This window comes from Ambystoma mexicanum, chromosome 2q (assembly GCF_040938575.1).
Source record: "Ambystoma mexicanum isolate Mex_15411 chromosome 2q, UKY_AmexF1_1, whole genome shotgun sequence".
Classification (NCBI taxonomy): domain Eukaryota; kingdom Metazoa; phylum Chordata; class Amphibia; order Caudata; family Ambystomatidae; genus Ambystoma; species Ambystoma mexicanum.
Window position 1 is genome coordinate 715,795,005 of NC_090924.1, and position 26,946 is coordinate 715,821,950.

General features: G+C 42.3%; 1 protein-coding gene and 1 pseudogene across 3 annotated transcripts in view; both read left to right on the plus strand.

Moving 5' to 3' along the window:
- Positions 1–26,946, plus strand: part of DPP6 (dipeptidyl peptidase like 6) — a 2,034,493-nt gene that overhangs the window by 1,725,091 nt on the left and 282,456 nt on the right. The window lies entirely within an intron of this gene.
- On the plus strand, positions 22,196–22,354 carry LOC138570372 (5.8S ribosomal RNA; annotated as a pseudogene).

The window sequence follows — 26,946 nt, forward strand, 5'->3', positions numbered from 1 at the left end:
TCTCTTCCTCCGGTTGGTCTGAAATCATGTTGACGGTCTTCAGTGGAACATGTTGTTGTACATGTTCATTAAGTGTTTTTTCATTTTATTTATTAATATTTTAATGGGGCATGGCAAGGTTGATATGGGAAGTAGTCGGCAAGGGACCCTAGGCTTCCTGTGATAATTACATGCTTCATCGTATCAGGGACTGTACCATTGCAACGGGTGGCAATCAGGGGTTCCATAATATGGGGGTGGGAGGTGGTTAGAAAAAATGTTGGGGTGCATGCCGGTGGGCAAAACCATACCGACAGGTTTCAGTCTTTCATTATCTTGGCTGTCTTCACCACCTTGATTGCCTGTAGGTATACAAGACAGTTAATATTCTAGAGCTTGAAAAAAGGCAAAGAGAGCATAGCTAGTTGTAATGTTGTTGGTGCCAATGGCCTCACATATTTTTGCTGGTTTGTGTTAAAAATATATTGTTACATCTCCCAGCGCTGAGGCATGCCTTTGAAGTCATTGTTTGAAGGACAATTCTTAGCTGCATGTACACTCTCAGTGGCACTTTGCATTGTAGATAAGGTGTCTGCCCCGGTCTACAACACCAAAGTCGGTTAACATTTGGGATACCAGTGGTCTCAAACTGTGCAAAGTCAAGCAAACTCTCTTGTCACTGGAAGTTTGAGTAGAAAGTACTTCACACTTACCCAGAGGGTGTCCTAGTCTCATTATCCTATAATAAATCTGACAACCTTCGTCCCAATTGACCGTATCCCTTCCCCAGTCACGTCAGTGCTTCTCATCTTCCACTACGAATGGGTCAATTTATGAACATCATCTCTGTTCTTCCCCCTATCTCATCACATCCAGAATCTCTATTGACTGCAGAGGATAGAAGAAAAATAGTTAATGTTGTTCTTCTATGTCCTAAAGGCGTAATAGAAGATGAAGACTTAAATCTCTATTTTTGACCGTTCTTATGATACAAAGTGTAAAATAAACTGTGTCGGTAAAACTATTCTGAAATCAAGTTCAAAAACTCACACACATTATGGTTGGTTAGTGAACATTTCAAAGCTGACAGGAATGTGTGTTAAATTTCCCAAATCCAACATAAACTAAAGACTTACTATAAATATTTATATTTAATGAATTCATTTACAAATGGATCACATTGCAAATTCATTGACAACATCTTAGTTTAGCAAGTTCTTGAAGGTTCCACTGAAGGCTAAACACATTCTATTTTTAATGATGATGTAAGTTGAATGAAACTATAATAATGGTAATATTGGTGCTATACAAATGACAAGTACAATACAATATGCACAGAGGATAAAATGTGACTTCATGAGTGCCATGTATGATAAAAGTGGTCGTCACATCAGCTATGCTTCCAAGGGATTTGCAAAAAAGCTTATTGGCGGAAGGGAACGGTACTCATTGTGCTGTAGACACTTGTATTGTGCTATCATATGGTATTATGTCACTTATTTTGACAAAGAGTACACTAGGATACCCATGAATCGGTGTACCACTTTGCTCCAAATACTTGCAATTATTTTAACTACAACATAAGTATGCATGCACTGTGGTAGTCTACTTGGATACTCTAAAACCTTTAAATGCTTTTATATTTTTGTTCTACAGAGGATGGTCAATAATTTCCAGTTCAATTCTCTGTTTCTTGCATATCTGTCATGAACTGATACACTATTAAATTCCTTCATCCATGCAAGATATTGTACTTAGTATCATACCAGGACTGAACACTTGTTCATGGTACTGCTGATGCATCACATGGTATCAAGAATAAGACCCACAAGGCATTATGCTTTGAAATATCTACCTATAAGGCAGGTCTCTTGCACATTGTTTAGCATGATTTGCTTTGGACCAAATGTAGAGCTCCTAAAAACATCAAATGGTGCATGGTGAATTCCAGAAATGCTCTTTAGTAAACAAAATTACTCTCAACAATCATATTCACTGTGATTTCAGAGTCTCCAAATTAGCTCTGGGAAAACATTTCTGTAAGAGACAGAGACAATGACAATCTTTGAAATGTTGCCAGTTTCCCAAAAGCTGCCAGACAGCAACGTGAAGTTCATGGTAGTACCTACCGCCTGCTTTTCACGTGTGGTGTCACTAGTAAACGAAACATTTGCTAGGTAAATGCTGAGCTGACCTTAAAATGAATGATGACCCTATATATCGTCTTTTTTCTGATCTTTTTCATATTGATATCTCATTGTATCTCTTTCAAAAAATGTTTCAATAAATATTAGCTGTTCTTCCACAAAGTAACATACAGGTTTTACTAATATTCCATAATACCTTGTGAGCATAAAGGAAGAACTTAATATCCCGGCAAGTCTTTCCAATTTACAAATGTATTTTCGGTGTTAGGGAAAAATCCATTCTTTCATTACTCCAAATTCACCCAAAAATTGATACTGCATCAGAAAATGGGATCCTTATGAGTAAACTGCTCTTAGGAGCCCATCCTGTTCCTCATTATAACATTTCATAATTCCTTAAATCAATCGTCTCAATCATCGTTTCAGAATTTAACTATTTTGAGTTAAGTATTTGATATTGCCATGTGTGTTGTTTACAGCATGAGTTTGTCTTTTTTAAACATTTTATAATTCCTTTTATGCAATTAGCCAATACATGTTTCACACTTTCAAAGTGCTATTTCAAAGCTGGCATCTTTAAAAAATGAATTCTTCAAATATTTGAAATGTTTGTTCTCACATAGCATATTTAAGTCATATGTTAATATTTTGTTTGGAAGGTTCATGGAATGTGGCATTCTCTGACAAGTTTCACATTTCCACAGTGCTTTTTGAAGGCCGGTACTTATAACAGAGGACATTTTCCAATATGTGAACTAGTCTTGCATCGCATTTATAGGTTATTTGTTCATATTTTGTTTGTGCAAGTATGATAACTAGGTTTGGTAACCTCAGACACGTGTTTAACCTTTTACGGTGTTTCTTCAGGGCTCGTAATTACAACAAATGAATCCTTCCAATGTGTGAACTGTATAAAATGGTTTTATAAAAGTAATTAATATGAACAGTACAACATTGGCCGTACATGACCGACCAACTACTTCTTAAACCCTGGTATGCGTGTTTGTTATTAATACAAGCAGGATAACAAACAAAATGTCAGTGCTATTTGTCTCTTACCCTTGCAACTCCTAATCCAGAGACAAATAACATGATTGCAATCTATGCTATCTCAAGTTGCTGCCATTATCTTGTATGCGTTTCCCGTTTTGACTTAAAAAAACAAACTCTTTGATGCATTAAATCATGTGACCCAGATCATGGAGATAGACAATTCCTACTCCAATGACGATATTTTCCTTTAAAAAACATGTATCTATCATAAGTTTAATGTGTATTAATAGACATACATTTCTGGTGGGGGAGGATGTTAGGTTTTCATTTGGTGTTGAGTTTAGTGTTCAGGTATTTTTTTGTTTCTGTGACACAGCAACATGTTTGCAGTTCCATTACATGTGACAGCAATCCTTTTAAGTCAATTCAAGCAGGGATTTAAAATATTGTTATTAATCAGGCCTTAATAAGAAATCAGTGACCTGCAGAGTCCCGAGGTGCATTATCAAAATCTAATGTTTTCATTTAGAAGTCCATCTAATGTGAAATAGGTTACTATGCCTGTATGCCATCGAAATTCACTGCACAAATCAATGAAATCCAGATATGAACAGATGGTTCAAGCAGCAAGAATTCACAGTGCAGTAGTGATTGCAGAATTGCAGATGTGGACGTCCGTACTCTGCAGACATGTATGCTGCCATGGCTGTGTCTTTAATTTACTACTCCCAGACACCACTCACCCACCTGTCTTAGTCCTGACGTGGATAGGTGTACATTTCTGTTGTGATACATGTGTGCAAGAATCTAACAGAGAATAAATAATATAGGCCGCAATACAAAAAAACAGTGTGTGGGCAATTGCATTTTGCATGCAAGCAATTACAGTTGAGTATGTGCAATTAGATTTAGCACCAACACAAATACAGTGCAAATGTATTTGAGTTGGTGTGAATGCTGTTTGCTCATGCACAAGCTGCTTTTGTGCACACACAAACTGAGATTGTGCACATGAAATCTTTCATAATGCTGCCCTAATTGTACAATATGCCCCGCCCCCATAATAGGTCAAGCAATTGAACCAAAATGCTCCAAAAAAACGCCTGGGAATTCATGATGTTTGCACTAATTAGGACACTTTTATCAATAACTTTAAACTACATTTAGTACAGACACTATATTTTTACTTTGAGAAGCTGCTGTATAAAATACATTGGTAAAATGTGGACTATTACATTAGGAATTAGAAGATATTTCCTCTAATTTCGCCACAATACAACACTACGAAACAACATAACCCTGTGAGAATCCTCTTCTAGTGAAAGCCAATACAACCACTTATAATTAATAAAATCACGATCACGTTTCTGTCAATAGTGCAAAACCAAATAGATGGAAAATATAATGAAAGCAAGACATGTCATCACCAGTGTAGGGATTTGAAAACAGTATGAAGGCTCTGGATACTATTGACAAGGTTTAAAAGACCTCGCTGCTTTGGAAAGAGTCCCATTTTGAAATATAAGTATTCAATTTAGAGTTCGAAACTGTATAATGTATGGGCTAGTGTTAGAATGGGCCATTGCAGTACGTATTCATTGACATCAGTACGAGTCCACTTCAAATCACTGTCAGAGTCCATTCTGTGGAGAGTGTATTGTCACAGAGTTTAGATTTAAAAGTGTAACTATTTTGAGAAATTACTTTTGAAAGAGCAATTATCGTACAGGTACAGGCGTGTTTCACTATTTTAAGTCAAGTACCTAATTTTCGTAAATGATGAAATGGTCCTGCATTCATGAAAACCTTTCGGCTCAGATTTAAGGGGCTATGTAGCATTAGATTTACCAATCATTTTGTTAAGCTGCTACTGTAATAACCCCTGAGTATCAACACTCGTACAGAGTGGGGTAACTCGAAGTATTGTAACTCTATCTGGCTGGGTGTTAGTAAGGTCAGAGCTTTGTTTTCACACGTAACCAGACATTTCAATCGAGCAGATCAGTGAACCACTGGGCAGAAAGCTCTCTAGTGTGCAGGTGGGATCTGCACCTATCCTCGGGAGGATAGCTCAAGGCCAACGTGCTTGCCTTAGAAGCAAGACAACACAGAGCACCACAGGTTCGATCCCCGGTTCTGTGTTTAGAAACCTCTGGGTATTAAGCGCGTTATAAATAACGTATCATATCATATCCCTGGGGAGTGGTAAGCGCTGAGGACTCCTCGTCTGGGGTCAGATGCTCCTTAAAACTGCAAGAATTATGAAGAGCAGCCTGTGTCCCCATCGAAACACCACCAGCTAAACTCCTGGTTTAGTGCTAGGTAGTTGTTGCCATGTACGTCTTGGCTCCTTACTACTAATAAGGAATTCGGAATCGGTGAAGACCACAGTTTGGGCAGGTTTCTCATGGGTCACCCTGCCATCCATGATTGGCTCAATTGCTTTCATAGATGGCAGGTTGCTGTTACCCGTGGGTGTCCGTTAATGCAGGCATACATAATGGATGGTATTAATGTTCAGTGGTAAGTGAGCCAACCACTGGGAAGTATGGACCACCATGTACCTTAATATGATTCATATTGACTGGCAAAAAATGTCTTACCATCCGAACTAAACAAATGCAACATGGAGTCTCCCAGTACACTTGTGTTACGTATTACACAAATTAACTTATTCTAGTATTTTTGTCTCCAAAAAACTGTTTGCATTTAATATTTGACCTTAATAACGAAGACTGTAAATGTAATAAATACAATGGAAGCCATGTAAAGCACTATGGCAGGCTTCAAGAGGGTCACGTGACAAACTGGATGGTTGTTTTTATTTTTTATCTTAGCCAAATCCTGATTCTCCAAGATCCTGTGCACCATCTGAGGGGCCTACAACACCAAGGACCCTTTCTGTGTCCTGCCTGGAATTCTGGAAGTCATCTAGAGCACTGTGATTGGCTTCCAGAGGGTTATGTTACTGACCAGAAGTTTGTTTTCATTTTCTTCTTCTTGGCCACATCCTGAGGACCCTGTGCTCCACCGAAGGGCCATCATCTTCCACTTCTTGCTATCGCAGAAACCTGTTTCTCCCCTCATGACCCTTCACTCCACACTGATTCTGATGTCTTCTACCAATCAACAAGACCAGTTGGAAGTGTGGCGCTGTGTGGTTACTTATCAGTAAAACCGTCAAGCCTGCCCCGCTACATTCTTCTGACATCACCTATTCTTCTTTTTAATATGTGACTGTTAAAAGCCTACATCGTACCCCTCTCACTGTTCTGGATCTGTTTTAACCCGCTGGTTTTCTGAACTCCCTTCTCACTGAAATGGATGTTCTCCTTCGGTAACTTACTACCGACATCCCCATTGTCATGCTTAAGGGCTTTAAACTTCCGAAGCTAGCTGCAGCCACCCGCCTTGAACTTCGTTGTATCTGACCACTCCCTCTATGACCAGCCTACCCACACTGGCGGGAGCTCTCTTAATCTTGAATTTCTCTCTGATTCACTCTCAGCCACAGACGCCTCTCCTGATCCCGCCATTGTTCACTTTAACATATCGGTCCCAACCCTCTGCTCCTCTCCCCTGTTAAATGACTAAGAGGACATGTCAGAAGAACTTTCTTGCCCTCTACCTTGATTATCTGATGGACCCCTCTGCTGCCTCTCTCCTCTTTTCATGTGTAAGCGATATTCAATCAACACTACAGCCAAGTCAATGCCTAGTCTGGGATACTGAGGAAAACCCTTATTAATGTATTTTATGTCTAGTTCAGTACTCTGGATGACCACCCTTGTATAACACCCCCTCTTAGAATCCCCCTGACCCCACTGAGCCAAGAAGTAGGTTTGTTTTGCAAATTAAAAGGTTTATTTGAGAATTTAAACAATATATATATATATATATATATAACACTTTATAATAAATTCATATCTGATAGTACACTTAGACATATGCTGTTGATCAACAATGGGTAATCTGGCACTAGCACACTTCTTTACAATCAATGAGGAGTTAGTATAGGATGGATAAAGTAGCAAAAATACTTTTATGATTTCAAGGGAAAAGCAATGAGGAATAAAATGCAGTACAGAAATACTTGATATGATTTTAGCAAAAGATAAGATAATCACTTTTTCTCTGGCAATTCACCCCCCTCCCCTATGCAATGTAAGAACTGGAAGGAGATGGAAAGAGGAGCACACAGTTCTCAGGAATGCAATCAAATACAATACGAAATTCAGTTCCCCCCCAGCAAGCTTAGAGGAAACAGGTAGGAGTTTGAAACACAGGCCCAAAATGCTTTTAAATGTGATGGCAATGGATTGGAAAATGTGCCAACTGATTTTAATTCCCTCTAGAGATTCAGGGTAAGTGGGAGATGCGTGTTGGTATTAGTTCAGGCTCACTTTAGCAATGCTCTATGAGTTGTTACCAAGTTGCAAACGGATTTTAACAAAAGAAAGAATGGAGCTGCTATTTTGACAAGTGGAGAAATTGAGCCAAAATCGCAAATAGCGGTAAATTTCACGATTGCGTGAATCGTGATTGTGGTAAAAGTATAAGGAGTAGGAAGTCGGTTCAGAGGAAAGTTAAATCTCGTTCCTAGCCCAAACGGTTCCAGAGATACGGACGATTAAATAAAGGTCGTTTTTCGGATTTAAAGTAAACACAAAATGACAGGTGACAGCTTGCAGCTGCAGAATTGACAGGTGACAGTTGTGCAGCTTTAAAAATGACAGATGACACGATTTCTAGGAGGCTGTTCTACTTAGGTTAAAATAGTTTGGATTAGATTATTTTAACTAAGAGATTGGTTCTGCACAGTTCTGCTAGGTACTCACAATATAAATTTGAACTAGGCCTCGTCACGGATCTGGCCAACACGTCCGGCTGCGGTTCTGTCTGCTCGGCGGGTCAATCAGGCACCGGTTCTGCTCACAGCGATCTGGGTCAGCTCTGCTCTGCTGGTCTAGCCTCTCTGGATTCTGGATGTAACACTGCTTTCTGGGTACTGCTACAGGTTCTTGCAAAAATTCTCGGCAAAACTTCAAACAGCTCGCCCGGCTGTTGAATAGTTTGGTTAGTTTTGAGGCTTGCTGAAGAGGATTCAGCTGGTGGATTCAGGCCTCTCTGCTACAAATTCTGGAGTTAATTTCTGCTACAGGTTCTGGAGATTGATGGATTTGAAGTCTGGATCTCTGGATGTGAAGTCGTCGGTCAGCATGCTCCGCAGTAAATGGAATTGAATGTCTCTACCTGTCCCAGCAGTCTCTTTTTATGTGTTTTGGAAATGGGTGTGTGCCTGGGCCTAGCTAAGCCTGCCCCTCTCTACTTGTCATTGGCCCAATTCTCCCCTCTCCCATAATTGGGGGAAGGAAATGGATTGTCATCATGATGAGGTCTGTTTATGGGTCAGAGGATCCTCCCCTGGTCAGTTTGCCCACAAATCTATTTCTGACCCAAATACATATTTATCTATGCACCATTTTTCTAATGTTATAGGTCCAGTTAACATATTTTCTGTAGCACCAAACCATCTGATCCCTGTCTTTGTACGATGTCGTGTCCACTGAGGACAGAATGCTCCCCTTTTCATCCAGATAACGACCTCTAAACCTTTCCAGATTTTACACAAATGTGCACCAGGGATATGGGTTACAGATGATAAAGTGTCAGATTTTTAACATGCATACATTTGGAGTGAGACCCTATTTTCCGCTACTATCCCCAGGAACATACCCCAGGGTCCTAACACCTCTTAAAATGTGCACAGAAAAATCACAAGAATAATGGTATTATTTATATAATTTTGACCAGTCCGCACTATGAGTTATCTATCTTTTTAAAATCATGCCCTGGTCAAAAAGGGGTGTGGCTTCCCCCATCACAGGGTGGAATAACTGGTTTATCCACTTCCCCCAAGCCAGCTTGTTCACAGAGGCACAGCTGCCCCCCAGTTTCTCCCAAGAGGAAGCTACTTTACGACGCCCCCAATATAACATTTGCCTGAGTCCAGGACAGGCCTTTGTTCAACTCCCTGTAGTCCCCAGCTGCCACTCCCCTTTCAATCAACAGGGCCATGTGACCTCAGGATGCAGCCAGGCCTGGCAGCCAGGCCTGGGAACACAGCTGTTGATCCAGTTTCAACTCCTGTCGGGGGTAGTTGTCAGGCAGAATTCAGTTTCATTAAACCAGGTTTCGGCTAAATGTCACTTTTTGTTCCCAGTTTAAATCACTTACAATTTTTACATATACATTAAATAATTACTTCCTTCAAGTCATTTCAGAATATAGTTTTACATTGTATCCACCTCTTAGCAAGTCTTTCCTTGGTCTGGTTTTGTTTCATTTGTTCAGTTTTACACAAAAGTCTGGTGGTTTTAAAACACCGGCTTTCTGATAGTGGTGAATACTGGTAATGCAACCATTTTTGGGATTAAGAAAATGAATTCCCCACAGTTCTGAGTTGCTTTTTTGGCAATCAGCATTGCCATTCCCAATGGTTTCAGGCTACTGTGTGTGTAGCCCAATGGTGGTTTTAGGCAGTGCCCTCCTGTGCTCACAACATAGGCAAAAATGGGTGGCAGCCTATTCTTCATGTTTTCCGTGTGCACTCTCTGGGGAGTTCTGGCCATCATGATGTTTTCCATGCCAGTACTGCACAGTTTTATGGTAGGGCTTGGATGCATGGGTAAAAACATCCCACACATACCTCTTCTGTTGCCCATGCTTTTTTGACTTTCACAATTTATGTTTTGACTCACTTTCATCAACACTGTCCTGCTCACACAACGACACCTTCCAGTCCCTGTCCTCATCCCTGGATCCCTCCTGAGATGCAACCCTCAAAGGAACATGCACCAGGCTGCTTTGGTTTTTAACTAATGTGGTTTGTTCTGTTTTTTTTTGATGATTTTATGGTTACTTTTTGTGAAAGGTTTGTAATAAACTATATCGCAATAAAATATAAAATAAAAAACATGCACGATCACCTACGATGCTGACACAAACTAAGGAGCACTATCCTACTGCTAACCGTACTTACTACTTTGCTCTAAAATCTCTAAAATGCATGACTCTCTCACATCTCTCCTTTCTCTGCCTCCCCAAGCTTCCCTCTGTACATCATCACACTCCCAACCTCTTCTACTTTTGACTACTTCTTCGATATCTCTCCTATTGAATTAGCACCCATGCTTCACAGCGCTCACCCATCTTGCTCGCCTATCGACCTGTTGGCTCCCAAGATAGTCAAAGACTTGCTCCGAATCACCTGCCCTTATCTCTCTGAATACTTTAAGCTGCCTCTCATCGCAGTGCTCTTCCCTGCCTCTTTTAAACCTTAAAGTACTCTACCCCTTTTGAAGAAAGCCTCTGCTGTCCCAAAGGGCCCATCAAACTTTCGGACAATATCCCTCCATCCCCACTCGTTGGTATCCATTATTCATGAGCCCATCATTCTTCTGGGGTAGGCTACGCCTGTGCTTGTGTATGTGGTCCACTCCAGCGCATTATCATTAGTGGGGATGGTAACAAGGCACAGGAATTCTGACAGTCCTTGGGTACCAGTGCCCTGGCTGGGAAACAGCCAGTCACTGTGGCCGGCAGGCCCATGCATGGGCGGCCACCACTACAAAGAATCCTTATGGATTCCACCTTTTTTGACGTGCAGGAACCAGGCACAGATCCATGGGTTCACACTCCTGTTCCTCTTGCAACACAATAACCTGCTGGCAGGGAGACTGCCCTTGTCCCATCAGAACGTGCAGAGCGCATTCCCTCTCCTTATCTCCCTAGAGGGGGAACCTGGACAAATTGCAAGACGTGGAAAAATCACACACAGAGCATGCCAACAAGTCTGTTTTCCTGATTTGGGCCATTTAACGGCTATGTGAAAATGAGGGTGTTCATAGAAAACTGGTTCTGTATCTGCACATTCAGTGGGCGTGCTCAGTGTTTAGAACAGAACAGCTGTTTTGGTGCACAAAAATTACATAGTAATGAAAGGAAACTGGAATTAATGAGATTGTACACATTACATTATCAAATGATTAAAATGATGTTAGCAAATATTGCCTGTGTAGGCTCTTCCTTACAATTACCCTTAATTGCATGCTAACACTAAAAACCAAGTTTCAAAACATCCCTGGTTGTATCAAAGGCTTCCTAGGGCGAGGGGGTAAGGGTCTACGTTGGAGATGGTGCATGCCGATCTACGTTGCAGATGAGCCATGATGAGTACTTGGACATTTTGTCTACGATGCTGCATCCTCATAAGACAATTTGGGGACAGATGTACGGGCAATGCATGCACTGTGTGCCTGTCTTCCCTCCCATAAGCAAAGAGCACCACTAAAGGGCACAGATGAGAGCAGAGAACATTTCCTTTTTTTACTGCTTTTCCTTAAGTACACTCTCTGATGATAATAATATTAATGATTTGTTATTAATATAGTGCTTTCACCAAAGCGATGTACACAAGACATTTTTATTCAATTATCATTATACAAACTGGAGTGGGTGTACATTTAAAGACCACAGAAGGATAAAATGAAAAGTTTGCCTGGCAAGGATTCGAACCTGTGTACTGCAGATTACACACAGTCCTCAGGTGCAAGTGTTTTAAACTGTTAACCTGTTTTGCCGGCTTGCAATATAAATGGAGGTGAGATGAGATGGAGCTGCCAACCTCACTCTCATAGGCTTGACTGCTGCAACATGTTGCAGTTATTTTATTGTCCAATCACACACGAGGAAGAGCACTCAATCAGGTCTGGAAATGCGAGCAGAAACTCACATTGTCTGCCCACGTTCCACCAGCCAGCCATGCCCCTTTCTATGGTGTCACCAAGGTTTTTTCAGCACCTCGGGTCCTAACCCTTCCCCTGCCCCTCTCCAACCCTCTCAGCCCCAACGTCATTCCCAATAACCTCCCCTGACCTCTCTGACTTGACTGCTGGCTCACGCCTCCTAGCTCCAGCTGGTGCGTGCTTCCCCATACATGCCAGGCCTGCCATAGAACTTAGTCCCTTCTGAAATTGCTATTGTGGTCATCGATCGGGATCAGGCTCATGCAATATGTGTGGAGTCCTACTCCCGTCTTTAAAAGTGAACAAAATCTTTGACACTATTTGCATCCTGAAGGGAGCTCTAGGGTGTTAATAGCTGTGACCCCCACACTTTGACCGGAGGGTACAGGGCCGGTAATAGCCCTGCACACTCAACTCGGCTCTCGCTTCACTCAAGTCTATCAAGGTCAGGTTGGTGGGTCATTACTGGGGAGGAAGGATAGCTCATGGGCAATACGTTAGTCTTGGAAGCAAAACAATGCAGCAACACAGGTTCCGATCCCACGCTTAGCTACCACTTGCTGGTATTAAGTGCTTTAGAAAAGAACAATTATAATTATAATAAATATAATTACTGGCCAATATGCTACCCCAACACAGGGGTGATTGCTATGATCAACCTTCAAAAGGGAATCTTACAAAATAATAATAATTAACGCATGTCCATGCCTGGGAGAAGTTTTAAAGTTTTCAAATCCTGCCAACCCTGAGCTATTTCAGTCACATATTTTGCATTTCTCCAAAGAATGTTAACTCCATACTGACACTGTTATCGGGCAAGAGGGGTAGCTTTACTCTATAATCAAGCGCTGAACATCCGTAACATTGAGATTGTGCTAATCTCAGACTGTGAAGTAATCTAGGACAAGTTTCAAGTAAGCTCCAACACTAGGATTAATGTATTTGTCATTTACAGACCTCCACATAGTACAGCAGACTGTGTGACACATTTTAGTGACCTCTTAGTCCCCACGTTGAAGCCCAACACTAGAACTTTTGTACTAGGGGACTTTAAAATTGGATACTTTCATCAATCAGACATGCCAGTCATGTTGATGAAGACCATGTTACTCGATCTCTGTTTTGACCAGCATATTACATCACCTAGTCATGTTAAAGGAAAAACGTTGGACTGGGGCGTGTCACAGAATATTAGCATAATAAAAATACATAATACCCACTGTCCATGGTCAGATCATCTTCTTTTGGACTGGATCATGTCCATTCCTCCAGTTATGAAAATCACAAGGGAAAGCTGTCGGGGTGCTTATAGAAATACTTGTAAACTCACTCCTTCAGCTATGGTACCCTTCTTTTTACCCATGTCTAATGACTTGACCAATCTGAATTCGGCCGAAGAGCTCTCCACTGTCTTTCATAGGACATTGGAAACAGCCGTTGAAAGGTTGGTACCAGTTAAATCACATGTACTTAAGTGGCAACCTGACCAAAAATGGAGCACTGCAGAGATTTGCATGCTCAAGAAAAATATGCTCCCTGCGCTCAAACAATGTGAAAAAAATAAGTCCAATAAGGATAAACTCTTCTATATTCAGGCGGCCAAGGCCTACAAAACATTCATTTCCATAGCCAAAAGTAATTATTCTGAGCATTGCATCTCGGGGGCAGCTTCGAGTTCCAGCGAGCTTTTTAGTATCCTTAGAGAACTGGGGGCTCCATTTCCTCTACCCGGTCAGGTTGTCAAAGGCTCGAAGTGATGTCATGATACTCAAGAGGCTTTCTTGGATACATTGGAAAACATCTTCTGCATAAACAGAGATACTACTGCAGACTCTAATGACACTGTAGGACATGCAATGCCCAAGACTTTTCCTGAGTTGGTTTTTCAGCTGATCTCTGAGGAGCATCTTGCTGATATTCTTTGCAAATGAAAACCTACGAATTGCAAGGGTGATGTCTGCCCGGCTCTTACGGTAAAAGCCTGTACGAAGTTTGTTAATGCGTCTTTCAGGGAAAATGTTGCCCCTAGTGCCATAAAAGCCTGGATCTCACCACTAATAAAAACAAAACTCTTGACCCTGGCATGGCTGGCAACTATCAGCCTATTACGAATGTGCCTTACCTGTTACACATCTTAGATAAAGTAGCACATCTACAGATTGAATCTTTTCTAGTTGAACATGATATCTTGGGGCCCAAACAGTCAGGTTTAGAAGAGTTCATAGTGCGGAATCTACCCTTCTCGAGCTAAAGACCAATATATTGCAGTCTATGGCAGAGGGCAACACCATCATGCTGATGCTCCTGGATCTCTCTGCCACTTTGATCTTGTGGATCATTCTATTTTGCCAGAGAGATTATGGATTTCAGTGCATTTTTGTGGTCCAGCCATTGAAGGGTAAAATCATTTCTCGCAGATCGTAGGGCAAGGTTTTTTTCAAGGATGCTAGGGCTGAGGAGTTCATTATTTCTTTCAGGGTCCCACAGGGCTCGTGCATGTCACCCACTCTTTTTAATATCTTCAGACTCCCTTTTTCAAGCAAATAGATGAACTTGGTGTAGTGTACGTTAATTATGAGTATGACATGCAGTGCCTTGTTCCCCTAACAGGGGATTACGTCCTGGACTCTGTTTCCCTGAGTTCATGGATGCAAGCAAATAAGCTCGCCCTCAACAGTTCCAAGAGAGAACTTATGATGCTAGGCACTGCTACTCAGCTGAAGAAGCTCGATCCGGAGTATCTCTCTTTCAAAATTGCAGATTGCAATATTGTCACTCAGCACAAGGTCAAGACAGTTCGGGTGATTTTTCATCAAGAACTATCTATGAAAAAGTCAGGTTAATCATCTTGTGTCTAGTACTTGTTACCATCTGAAACTCTTGCCCCAGCTACAGTCCTTTCTTTCATCGGCTAATCGTGCCATAGTTGCACGGGCTATTATATATAGGAGCCAAATTAGATTATTGTTCCAGTCATCTGCTTGGAATTTCCAAACATGACATGACCCGTTTACAGGTGATTCAAAATAACGCTGTATGTATTGTTGCAGGTTTGCAAAGGAGAGAACACGTCACTGCTGCTAGGAGAACCTTACACTGGCTCCCTAACCTCAGTGAATCACCTATTGCGTTATGTGTATCACACACAACTGCATTTCTGGGCAAGCACCCAAGTATTTGGTTAGCTGCATTTCGCGCCTAGCGGCTCATAGAGTTTTGAGATCTAACAATGCCTGCCTTCTTGAAACCCCAAGATCTCATCTTATGTGGAGCAAAGATCTTTTCCGTATGCTGCTCCAAGGATCTGTAGTGCCCTTCCTTTGGACCTCAGATCAGGTACTAGTCTACATCTTTTTAAACACAGGCTGAAAACCTTTTTATTTGAGTAAACCACTGGACTGCTCTAGTCTGTTCTATCTTCCATGATTCCTTTCTTATTTATGATTTTTGTTGTATTGTCCTTGTTGGCGCCACTATGCCTCTGGGCTTTGTCTTGCGTGTGATATAAATAAATAAAGTCAGGGAAAATCTTTAAATTTTTTTCCATTTCCCTTGGTAATGAACTGCTCTCGATAAGTATGGAAGTAATTTCAGACCTTTGACATTTCAGAGAAAGCTGCCTCACAGCAAACCCAACTCAATGAATGTAGCCATCTGATTGCAAGAAATCCCAATTAAATATGTGTTGATCCCATTTCTCTTTGGACCATCTAACTGAATGTTAGTTTGTTTTTCATTTGAAGAAGATTTAACAGTACCATTTTAAATCAAGACATCTTTACCCATGTCTTTTACCTCTTTGATTGCTTTCCCAAATGTCGCCTCTTTAGGAAAGATGAGTGCATTGCCCTGGATACCAGACCTCTGGTATCAGTGGGTGAACAGACTGAAACAACCACAGATCAACCAGAGTTAAACTTCAAATAAAACAAGTTCAGTAACCCCATTTTTAGACCAGCTAAAAGGAAATCTTAAACCTTTACTTTTAAAGGTGCAGCAGTCCACCAAGTTCTAAATGAGAATTAGCTCCACAGTAGTTTTATTGGAGCATGTGATAAAGTGCCCTGTTTGGCTATAGGTGCTGGAAATGCATTAGTCTTAAGGGCTGCCCGCCCATACTCCACAATGGTGGCCCTGGAGGAAGTAAATGGGGTATCCCGGTCGACCTCACACTGTGATCTATTCACTTAACAGGGAACTGACAATTAAACACTGCCTCTCCCAGAATTCCTGATTAACCCACAAATTACCAAAACACTGCACTCTGTAAGGAAGGCATGGTATCAAACAGTAAGACAGACACAGGTGATCACAGTTCCAAGGTGTTTATTGAACTTCCATTGTGTTTGAAAAACACCTATCTAATCCTAAATCTAAAGATGGGAGAAAGCTACGACCATCAAATAATAATAACGCAGTCCTAATCGCGTCTGTCAAAATAAAAGGGCCTGTACTAATAAACCTATTGCCAAACCTTACTTCTAAATACAAATAGTGTGGGATACAATGTTATGCAAAGGAAAAGTGTTTAAGAAATATGTCAGGATATTCAAGCCATTGGCTTCCCTTCTCGAAGGCGGCACACTCAAGCTTAGCACACTCTCTAGCTTCTCTCGCACAAGGATGCATTTTAAAACCTCAACATCAGAGCCTTCTATGAAAAAGTCTCTTATTTCAGAGGGCCTAAAGCAACATGACAAACATTGAAGTTCCTTTCTTCCTAGGATTTCACATGTACAACAACTTGGGTGATTTTCGATTCACCCAGGGTCCCCCACTTCCGGGCTCAGACCCACTTTAACACAAAGCTTTCAACTGATCTCCCTCTGCCGGGTCAGACCAACTTTCTCTTTTCCAAGTTTTCTTTACTTCAGAGATTGAAGAATTTTGACTATGCGCAGGATTTTGCTCAACCCGTCGCATAACCACTTTGATTAACAATTACTCGCTCTCTTCTTGATATGCTCTCTCTCTCACTTTTACTTTACCAATTCTCAACTGGATACCTTGCAGAGACTTTTGACTGAACACCCTCACGGTGCCGGACCACTCTGTCAAGGGTATTGTATCTTGCTTTAAAAGTTCAATCACTCATCAGCAGTTCAACTTTACTTGCGTCCTTTATCATCCGCCTTTTAAAAATGTTCATTCCAGCGCTTGCTATACAGTGTTGCTGCTTGCACCTTAGATTCAACACAGAATGGTCATGTATAGGTCTCCCCAACTCACCGTCTGTGTTGATTTCACTGATGCTGCTTTGTTCTTGGAGCCAAGGACAGTACCATAGCGGCTGATGCTTCTCTCTGCCTTGATTATTGACGCAGGAAGGCCCCGACACACACTGCAGGATTCTTCAACTTGGATTCCTGGTCTTACACTTTCTATTTTTGAGGTTTTAGGAAAGTAATGGTTCCTTGACGTAAAGGTCAAAGGAACTTCCCTCGTTGTGATCCCCTTCTGTTTTGCCATTTATTTCTCACGTTAAACTGCCTTCTCTGAACTGCTTTTTCCTTGATCGCTTTGCCTCGCTCATAGTGTGCTCTCGTGCCCCACCTTTTATCCAAGTAGGGAAGCTTAATTGAAGTCAGGTGTGTGATGGTCAGAAATTGCCTGACCACACCTGACCATTGTATTGGGACACGTCAGGTATACAGTTCGAGTGTGAGTCTGTTTTCCCTCATCGCGTGCTGTTTGTATGAAAGTGCTTCTCCAGAGGCTTACTGTCTTTAGAGGTCTGGGTCTCTCTAGGCTGGACTACTGAAACAGCCTCTTTCTAAATCTGCCTGATCTACTCTCCGTCCTCTGCAACTCATCGAGAACAGAACTGCCTGACTTGTCCTTGGCCTCAAGCCCTGGGATCGTATCTCTCCAGCCCTGAAATCCCTTCATTGGCTCCCAGTGACTGCAAGGATTACATCAAGACCCTTTGCATTGTCCACAAGGCTTTCTGGAGGATGGGTCCAAAATGCCTTCAACTCTCCCTCCGTAAATACCTTCCCACTTGAGCTCTAAGCTCCTCCACCTCCAACTCCCTCAGTGGAAGTCACTTCTCCAAGCAACAAGTTGGTCGTAGATCTCTTTCCTCTGCTGGAGACTCCCTCTGGAACAGCCTCCCTGTCACTCTGAAACTTGAGAAGAACCATCTCTGGTTCCGGAAGCACCTTAAGACCTTCCTCTTTGCTTCTGCCTTCGCTCTACCTCTCCCCTGTTGCTCTGTCTGCTTTAGCACCATGCACCTGTCTACCCTGTGATGTCAGGCCCAGGTCCCTGCCCACCCAGCCACACACCTACACTGCCTCCTGGCAACCCTTGCACTTGGGTCTGTATCTGTAACCCTACAGTCCCTTTACCGGCATTATCTAACACTTCTTGTCTGCGCTTTAAATCTTGCCCTTGCTACCTGGGTGGCTGTACTACCAGATGCTGTTGTTTTTATCCCTTGCTCAGCACTTTCCACTTGCACCTTTCCCCTTCCCTTCTCCCCTGCACTTGCGCATTCTCTGTCACTGGGCCCAGTAACATCATTGTTTTGTCCTCCCTTGTTCCCCTCCCTTTCCTCGTCATGCTCTGAGACACTTGTGTATGAGCGCAAAACAAATAAAATATCATATATCATATCAAAGTGGGGGGGTTGTTCCCTAACATCCTACCTGGTAGGTTGGGGCAAATGTGTTACAGGGAAGGGAATACCACGTCTCTCCATCCTTTGTAGCTCTCCCACTTCCCGAAGACCCCTCACCCAGGCAATCCTTCTCCACTCGTCCACCACCAGGAACTGGATCCAAAAGCGATTGTTGTGTCTTGGCCACCTGGATAACAGATCCCCGGGGACTAGTGGTTGAGACACCTTCTGGTTTCTCACAACTCTAAGGGGACCCAAACACTTTTAGAGTTGGGACAAGAAAAACTGAGACATACAACCTTGCCACTGAGGGAATGTTTCAGGGTGCCTTTAAATCTGTAATCAATTAACACAGACACAACAATCCTGTGGAAGTGACCCATTGGCCCCTGAAGGTTTTACTGTGGTGTGTGGGCACCAGAAACGTTCAATAAGAGGAACCCATAAAGTTTTAGTCCCACATGATCCGCAAACCCGACGACAAGTCTATGGACTGGGAATCTTCTGAATGCTTTCGCTCTTCTGAATGCTTTTGCAAAGAACAGTTAGGCCACGCTTACCTATTCAACTTAGTTCCAGGGTCTGCTGCGGACAAGCAAAGAGGAAAAACCAGTGTAGAAAAGTGGAATCAAAGATAGACAACCCCATCTTATAGCCTCTGTTTAATTTGGCGAGCTCTAGGGGGATGAACCAGAGACTAGCCAATCACAACCAAGCACCTGCCCTAGCATTCAGGGACAATCCAATGTCATGGAGGGCTGACCCAGATGGCTGGCTAGTTGGCCCAAAAGAAATGTGTAGTGGTCACTGTCGAAGGCAGTGACCACCTAGTGGGTCCATAAAAAACGTATCGGAGGAACACGGAACAGTGGACACAGCCAAAGACTGTGCTCACTGTCCAGGGCCAAAGGCCCTGGCTAGCATGTATGCATTTAAATGTATAGAGTGCAACAAAGCCAGGCCGAAGGGCATTTTGGTACTAGTCCGCCTGAGAGATATATAGAGAGGTCACAGCCGAAGGTTGTGACCACCTACTGAGTCTAAAATAAACATATTGGGAGAACATGTAGAGTGGAGATGGCCGAAGGCCATAGATAGTTTTCTGTAAAAAAAAAAAATGATGGTATACAAAACCCTTGAAATTCACTGAAAAAATGTTAGTTGCAGGTAGGTTAAGGTGAGCAATACATTGTAACAAAACCTTTCAGCTTTTATCAGTGGTGTAATCAGTGATGTCATATATGATGTTATTAGTGATGTCACCAGTGTTGTCATTAGTGATGTAATCTCTGATGTCATCATTGTGGTGATACGCTGTGCAACGGGGGTGCAAAGTTCAGGTGGATTTGCCTGAATTCTTTGCCCAATATCAGGAGTTGTGTTGCGTTAAATGTTCACCTTAACGTCCTTTCAACCAAAGATTTTTACCTGAATATACATATTTAAGATGCAGGTGACTTACAAAGGTAGTAATAACAAAAGGGGGCAAGTGCCTTAAACTAAATAGTAGTACTTAATACATATATAAACATTATATTAATTAGCATCACTAGAGGGATTGGTGAACGGTGGATGCGGCAGAGGGCAGCGGTTGTTTCTCTTTAGCAAGCAAGTGAAATTTAAACAGAGCTTTGAAATGATCCACAGTTTGGCTGGGTTTGATTTTGATTGGCAGCAGGTTCTTTTGGAGCAGAGCAAGTAGGGAGAAAGAGCAAAAGCAAGAAGAGGCATAGAGGGCCATGGGTCATTGAGGTTGAGCGCAGATTAGTAACAGGAGGAATAATATGGTGAGTAAAAACAGATACAATCAGACAGGTACTGAGGAGCAAGACCATTGATAGCTGTGTAGACTAGGAGAAGGAAGTTTGAAAGAGAGCAGTTGAGCACGGTGAAGCAGTAGGCATGTTGTTGGTAGGAAGATGTGGGGCAGGATCTGGGTAGCTTGTGGAAAATGTTGGTTAGCAACATTGTGGCTTTTATTTAGAGGGTTAAAGGGTTAGAGAGGAAAGACAAGGGGTAGGCTTTAGCAGTAGTAGTCAAGTCAGGTTTCTGAGCACAATGGTGGAGATTCGAGTTTTTGTAGAGTGGTTAGTAAGAAATGGACATGTTTTCAGAAAATTGAGGAGGTTAATTTGAGCCACAAAGGCAGTAGCTGTAATTTATTGTTTCAGTCAAAGTCTGCTATCAAAAAGAATCCAAAGGTTGTGAGCCTTGGGCAAGGAAGCAAGAATTTCATGCAGGAAGGAGATATGAGATGGGAGGGTAGAATGGCATTGCAATCTGGGTTGAAAGATGACTTCCATTTTTGAAGAGTTCAGCCTGAACAGCAGACAGCCACCAAGTGGCAAATTGAAATGGGGCAGTTGATAATCTATTCTCAGATAGCTGGGGTGAAGGAGGGATGGGAGAAAAATATGTGTGTGTCAACAACAAACAGGTGACAGTGAAAGCGAAAGGACAAGATCATTCTCCCTAGGGCAGCAGTATAGGGGGTGAAGTGCAGAGGCTCAAGACTGATCCTTGGAGAATGCCGGCAGGGAGCATGGTGTGGCCAGAGGTTCAGGAGTTCCTGGAGATTTCAAAAGAAGACATTATAGATATGAAGTGATCCAAACACGAGAAGATTTGCAAAAGCCAAGATCCTGGGGAGAGGAGTGTCAAAAGTGGTACAGAGGTCCAAAGAGAGTTTGGTGTGGTGAGCATCAGAGAGAAGGTTGGAGACATGCATGAGTGCAGCCTCAATGGAGTGTTTGCTACAGAAGCCAGTAGACCACCAAGTCACATATCCTAACAGTAATTTGTGAGCAGGTAGAAGATCCCCCTCTCAAGGACCTTGTAATTATGGGGACGGAGGGAAGCTTGGCAATGGTTTTCTGGGACGTTTGGGACATTTGCAGATTTTAGGACAGCAGGGTAGACTCTAGAGGAGAAAGAGAGTTTAAAGAACTCCAAAAGAAAAGGGCACGTGATCGGGGCAGTCTTTGACCATTTGCTGAACAAAAGAAAAGAGCACAAGATGGGTTTGCACTGAGAAGGCTGAGTGATAATTCGAGAGTAGAAGAACTGCGGGGAAAAGCTGCTGGACAGAAGGAGAATTGATAATGTAGTGAGAGGAGGTCTCTGAGTGTGTCACAAATATGAGCAATGTTACAAGTAAATAGCAAAGTAATTAGCAAAAAGAGGGGAGGCGATGGATGTTGGCTTGGGTGGTTTCAGCAAAGCTCATAGGGTAGATGAAAGTTTGAGGGCATGACTGCAAATAGGAATATTTGGCAGCGTCCAGTGCAGAGGAGAGGGCAGTAAGGGAAATGTTGTAGTCTAGGAGTAGGGTACAAGTCGATAATTTGTACCAATGTTGCAAGTCACAGTGCATGTTTGTTTGATGGTCTGAATCTCATAGGTGATCCAGGGCTGAGGGTGTGGATGAGAATATGTGAATGTACGAGCAATTTATGGTTGATCAAAGGGAGTCATTAGTGCATAGCAAAAGTTATGTACAGCATGGTCAGTGGAAGAGGCATAAATGGGGGAGAGAGATGGAAGAAAGGTCCTTACATCATGGTAAAGGGCAAAAGAGTCCTGCCTGAATTTCCTCTTAGTCATTAGAGAGCAGGGAGGAAGTGTAGAGGGTGCAGGGACAGAGATGTTAAAGTGAACAATGGATCACTAGGCTCACGAGTCGATGAAGAACCCTGCTAGCTGCGAGAATGAGCGTAAATTGCAGGACACATTGACCATCAACACTTTGAACACACCTTGTGCCCCTGGGTTCCTCAAGGGGCTACTCTCTTCTTTTCTGAGGGTCACTATAAAAAGTTGAAAACATTAATAGTCCCCCCACCAGATATGCAAAATAGTGCAATTCATTTACAATTTGGGGTGCCAAATATAGCCACTCTAGTGAACCTGATGTTGGGATCTTTTTTCTTGAAGACCCATGGCCTAGAATCAAAAAATCCAAATATACAAAATGCCTTAGCTGATATAGTTAACTCGGAAACCAAAAACAAATATTCATGGTACAATGAGGGCTGCAATCTTTTATCCAAGTGGGGTTTCCAACAAGTGAAGGATCTTCTCCGCCTCACCCCACCTGAGCTTAGAAAGTGCAAAAAGTAGCTAATGCAGAAAGCTTTCCTTCAGGATAGGGCAACAGATAGGGAAAACCTATTGATAGACTGCAGTGGGTGGGCAGCCTACTCTCCGTTAAGCTATACAATTCATTGCAGCCGCCTTTGCAAAATCAAATGACTTGATTGCAGGAGCAGCATGATGATAAAGCTCAACAGGCTTCCTGTTAATCCCCACAGGCATTGGAAAGGGAGGGGTATCTCCGAGATGTAGTTGCAAAATGGGAGTAGATGAAGACTTGGGGCATTTTTTGCTAATTTACAAGAAATATATTGCCTTACGGAAAATGTGGCTGAAATACCATTTCTTGAAGTCCAATACTAGTCCCTATCTAGAAGCATTGTTTTTAATAGTAAATTATAATGAGAAGAATTTTATTTTTGATTTGTTTGAGTATTTTAGGGAAGCATTGCTTTGCCGGGAAGAACTAGCTAGTGGTCAGCCCCTTTGATTTTAATTGTATGTAGCATTCCCCTGCATAATATGTCTCTCTTGATTTTATTGTACTTTTTATATTGTGTGTGTATTTTACGATAATAATGGAGAAATATGATTTAATAAAGATACTTACAATTAAAGTGAGCAATGGAGTTATCAGAATGGGAGGGGTCAGTGTAGATGTTGGAGGAGGAGAGTGAATTAGAAAGCACAACATGGTCAAGCGAGTCGCCACTAGAGTGCATAGGCTGGTCATGGAGGGAGTAGAGGGTGTGGTCAGATAGGCGGGAGTTATGTTCTGGATGAGTGGCTAAAGAGGGCTTGGGAAGGGCTTGAGTAGGAGGGAGGACTTGAACCCTAGTATATTCAAAAGAGGAAGAGGGAATGTCAGAAGGGGGTGGGGACAGTGTTGGGGACCTTATTCATAAAGTGGACTGGATAAGTAAAAGAAGGTAGCAGAGACAGTGTGGGGAGCAGCTCATATAGTAGAATCATGAGGGATGATCCAAGCTTCCGTGATAGCAAGAAGTGAAAGTTGAAGGTGATTTAGGAAGACCTGTTGCAGAGGTATTGTTTGTTCCAGAGGCAAAGTGAAAATGTGATCAGAGGAGGGGCAAGTAGATGTGTCTTATGTGATGGGGAATTGATGAGGTTAGTTATCTTGCGAGAGCGTATGCATTGTGTTTGAGGAGACCGGGAGAAGGAGAAGGAGAAAGATGGGGAGGCAAGAGAGTAAGGTCGAAGTCAGACCAGGTTCATGTTGAAGGCTATGAGAGAAGAGAAGGAGAAGAGGAGTACAAGGAGAAATGGCGAAAAGTCAGGGTGCATGATGGAGGGTAGATGGCATAGGCAAGTGAAGACAATGAAGAAAGGGTGCAGCCCAAGAGAGAGAATAGTTGGGTGAGTGGAAAGGGAAGAGGGGGATGGTTGTCTGAGAAGAATCAGGGGCAAGTTCTAACTTGGGCTACAATGGGGCTATAGGAAACCAAAAGACAGTAAACAGGCCCACAACAGTAACGTGTCTTGTTCATGTGAGGTAGCAGAAGCTCCACAGTGAATGGATACTGGTTGGAGGAATCCATATGCAAGTTGCAGGAGTCAGGTGAAGGGTGAACCTGGGCCCAAACAGATAGTTACCCTCTGATTCTTTTTGCCCTTTGCTGCAGACACGTAGGAACAAAGCCAAGGCACATTCGATAAGGGAGGCAGGTGCTCCACAAGACACTCCGGGCGCTAATCAGAGTACTCCAAATGGCTATCAAATTTACAGCCAGGTTACCTGAAGGAGTGTGATGTTGAGATGCAGTGCTGTCACCTGGAAAGATCAGAGTTGTGGTTGTTAAGGACAAGTGCAGAAAATGGTACATGTGAGGCACTTGAAGGGACTGGGGTCTGCTATAGTCAGGACTGTCAGGAAGATCTGATGTCTGATGCAGAGTAGTTCACAGTTCACGCCCAGGTGGCTTGGTGGTGTGTGAAACTGCAGCAGTTAGTTAGGCAGAAGAGCTGAGGGACATATGTGGTTTCAATATTCTTCCTGAACTGCAGTTAGTTCTCTGTGAGGCAACAGCTATCTGACAGGCTGTGCCATAGTCTGCGCCTTGGATACCCGGCCTTTTACCACCTCTTATGTGTCTGTTGCGTATTATTGCCCTGGTGTAGACATGGTTTTTCGACCTGAGGTCCTTTCGTGGAGGTAGCCTTGAATTTCCTTGGTCCAGTAGTTTGGTCTCTTCAAAAAAAGAGTGATTTGATCAGGCATAACACTTTAAATTAAAATAGTGATAAGGAGCCATGGGCATGTTTGTAATCCAGTTGAGATTTGGTTGATATCTTTAAGGCCTAAGATCAGTTGTAAATCTCTGTTTTGGACTCATTGCAGTGTGTGTCTAAAATCTACATTGTAATTATCAGAATGCCAGAAACAGCAAGGTATTTGACAAAGCTCCCAGGCTTTCAGGTCATAAATAGCTTTCCAATGGACCATCTGGGTAGATGTGAGCTCTACCGTAACCTGGGAAGATGGGGTAGAAACACAGAATCTCATTCAGGTAAATGTATTTACACAGAAGCGACACAATTTCATGTATGCATAGAGTGTGCACTGTACTGTGAACTACTAACCAAATCAAAGGTATATCATTAGGGAATAAGATTCAAGGGAGGTTTGGTTCATCTTAATGTCAGCTGGAACCAACATTGAATGCCCTTCTATTAATATATTCATAAATGGCTTTTTGGTGTGGTACATGGGTTACACGTTTCTGTTTTATGTTTTGTATATGTAAATGTAGGAGGCGCAAAAGGAAACTATTTAGTGTATTTTTCTTTATTCTTTTAGAATGTGTAAGAATGTTAGAAATGGTTAGACAACGAAGTACTCAAGCACAATTCCTGTGTCCATTAAAAAGTTAAATTATCATCACACAGCCACATTATATTTACTGAGCAAAGCAAGAATTCATAACACAGGGTCTCATCCATGTTAGTATGCAGCAAACGTTTTGTCAATTTTCACAAAAGCATGCAAGGACTGAGCAGATATCGTAGGCCTGCATCCTGAGCGGAGAGCAAAATGAAGCAAGAGCAAGGCATGACTTCTGGGGGAGCATACTATACATATAGGGTTCCTCAAAACAAGGATTTTAAAATGTGAGCCTGAGTGCAGACTAGTTACTAAGGAACATAATAAGAGCATCCGTAAACCCCTCATCTGAACGGTTCAACTTATGGGGGAACGTCTCAGTGCACAGCTGTGTAGACTAACCCTTAGTTATTTTCTCATCTCTGCAAGACCAATCCAGAACATTTGCATTCTCATACACACATGCTCTCACCTGGGGCTCAGAAGACCTGATATGAAGCCCACATTATCACATCAAGCATATCTCATGTGTATTTGATATTGATCATTGAAATCACCTCAAGGATAGCCACTCTCGCCAGAGATTCTGGCTGGTAACTCTAAATGAGTTGGTACATATATTTTCCACTACAAGGTCTGTTCATGCTGCTTCTACCAAATACAAAACCAATCACTCAGGCAATGTACCACGTTGTTTCCCAAATGCTTAGAGTCTCCAACCACTATTTGCTTTATGATGTCATCAACTAGGATCTTCTTGGCTAGAGGAGTAAGTTCAAGATTCCCAGCTATGCAGAGTGATGCATACAGCAACTCAGAGAAAATCGGACAGCCCAACATTTAAGCAAGCACAGTGTGGTGCACATTATAGAAAGTATGTTTTCAGGGAAAAGCTTACACTGTGGGCCACCTGTTACCATCAGCATTAAGGTTCTGCAGCAATCGATTGGACTTCTCTCCATACCTTAAACAAATCAAGCATGTCAGCAGTCACATTACACACCAACACTGACAGCGAGACCTCATTCTGTGAGTTTCACTCTTGAAAATAGACATGCGCTTGACAAGTCCATGTCCCTGTAGAGTTTGTACAATCTTTTCTTAGTAGCCCGTGGTTCGGTTGAGAGATCAACCCTCAAAATGAATATTTATATATAACAATCATTTATATTGCCCACAAACATAATTGTTTCTCGATGCTACATGCTAGGAAAATATAGGTGTCCACAATTTTTTAGATGGTTTGGACAATACGAAACAAGGTATTCCAGGAACTTATGTTTGTTCGCATGCCCGTAATTCACAATTTCCAATTGTCTGGACTGTCAGATACACTATCCACTTTACATTAACCGCAAACCTCTACTTGCTGTGCTTGTATCCACGGATCATCTGCTTATGCTTATGCCCTGACTCTTTCTGCCCCCTTTCTTGTGGTACACTGCTATCCACTAGTCCCATTCA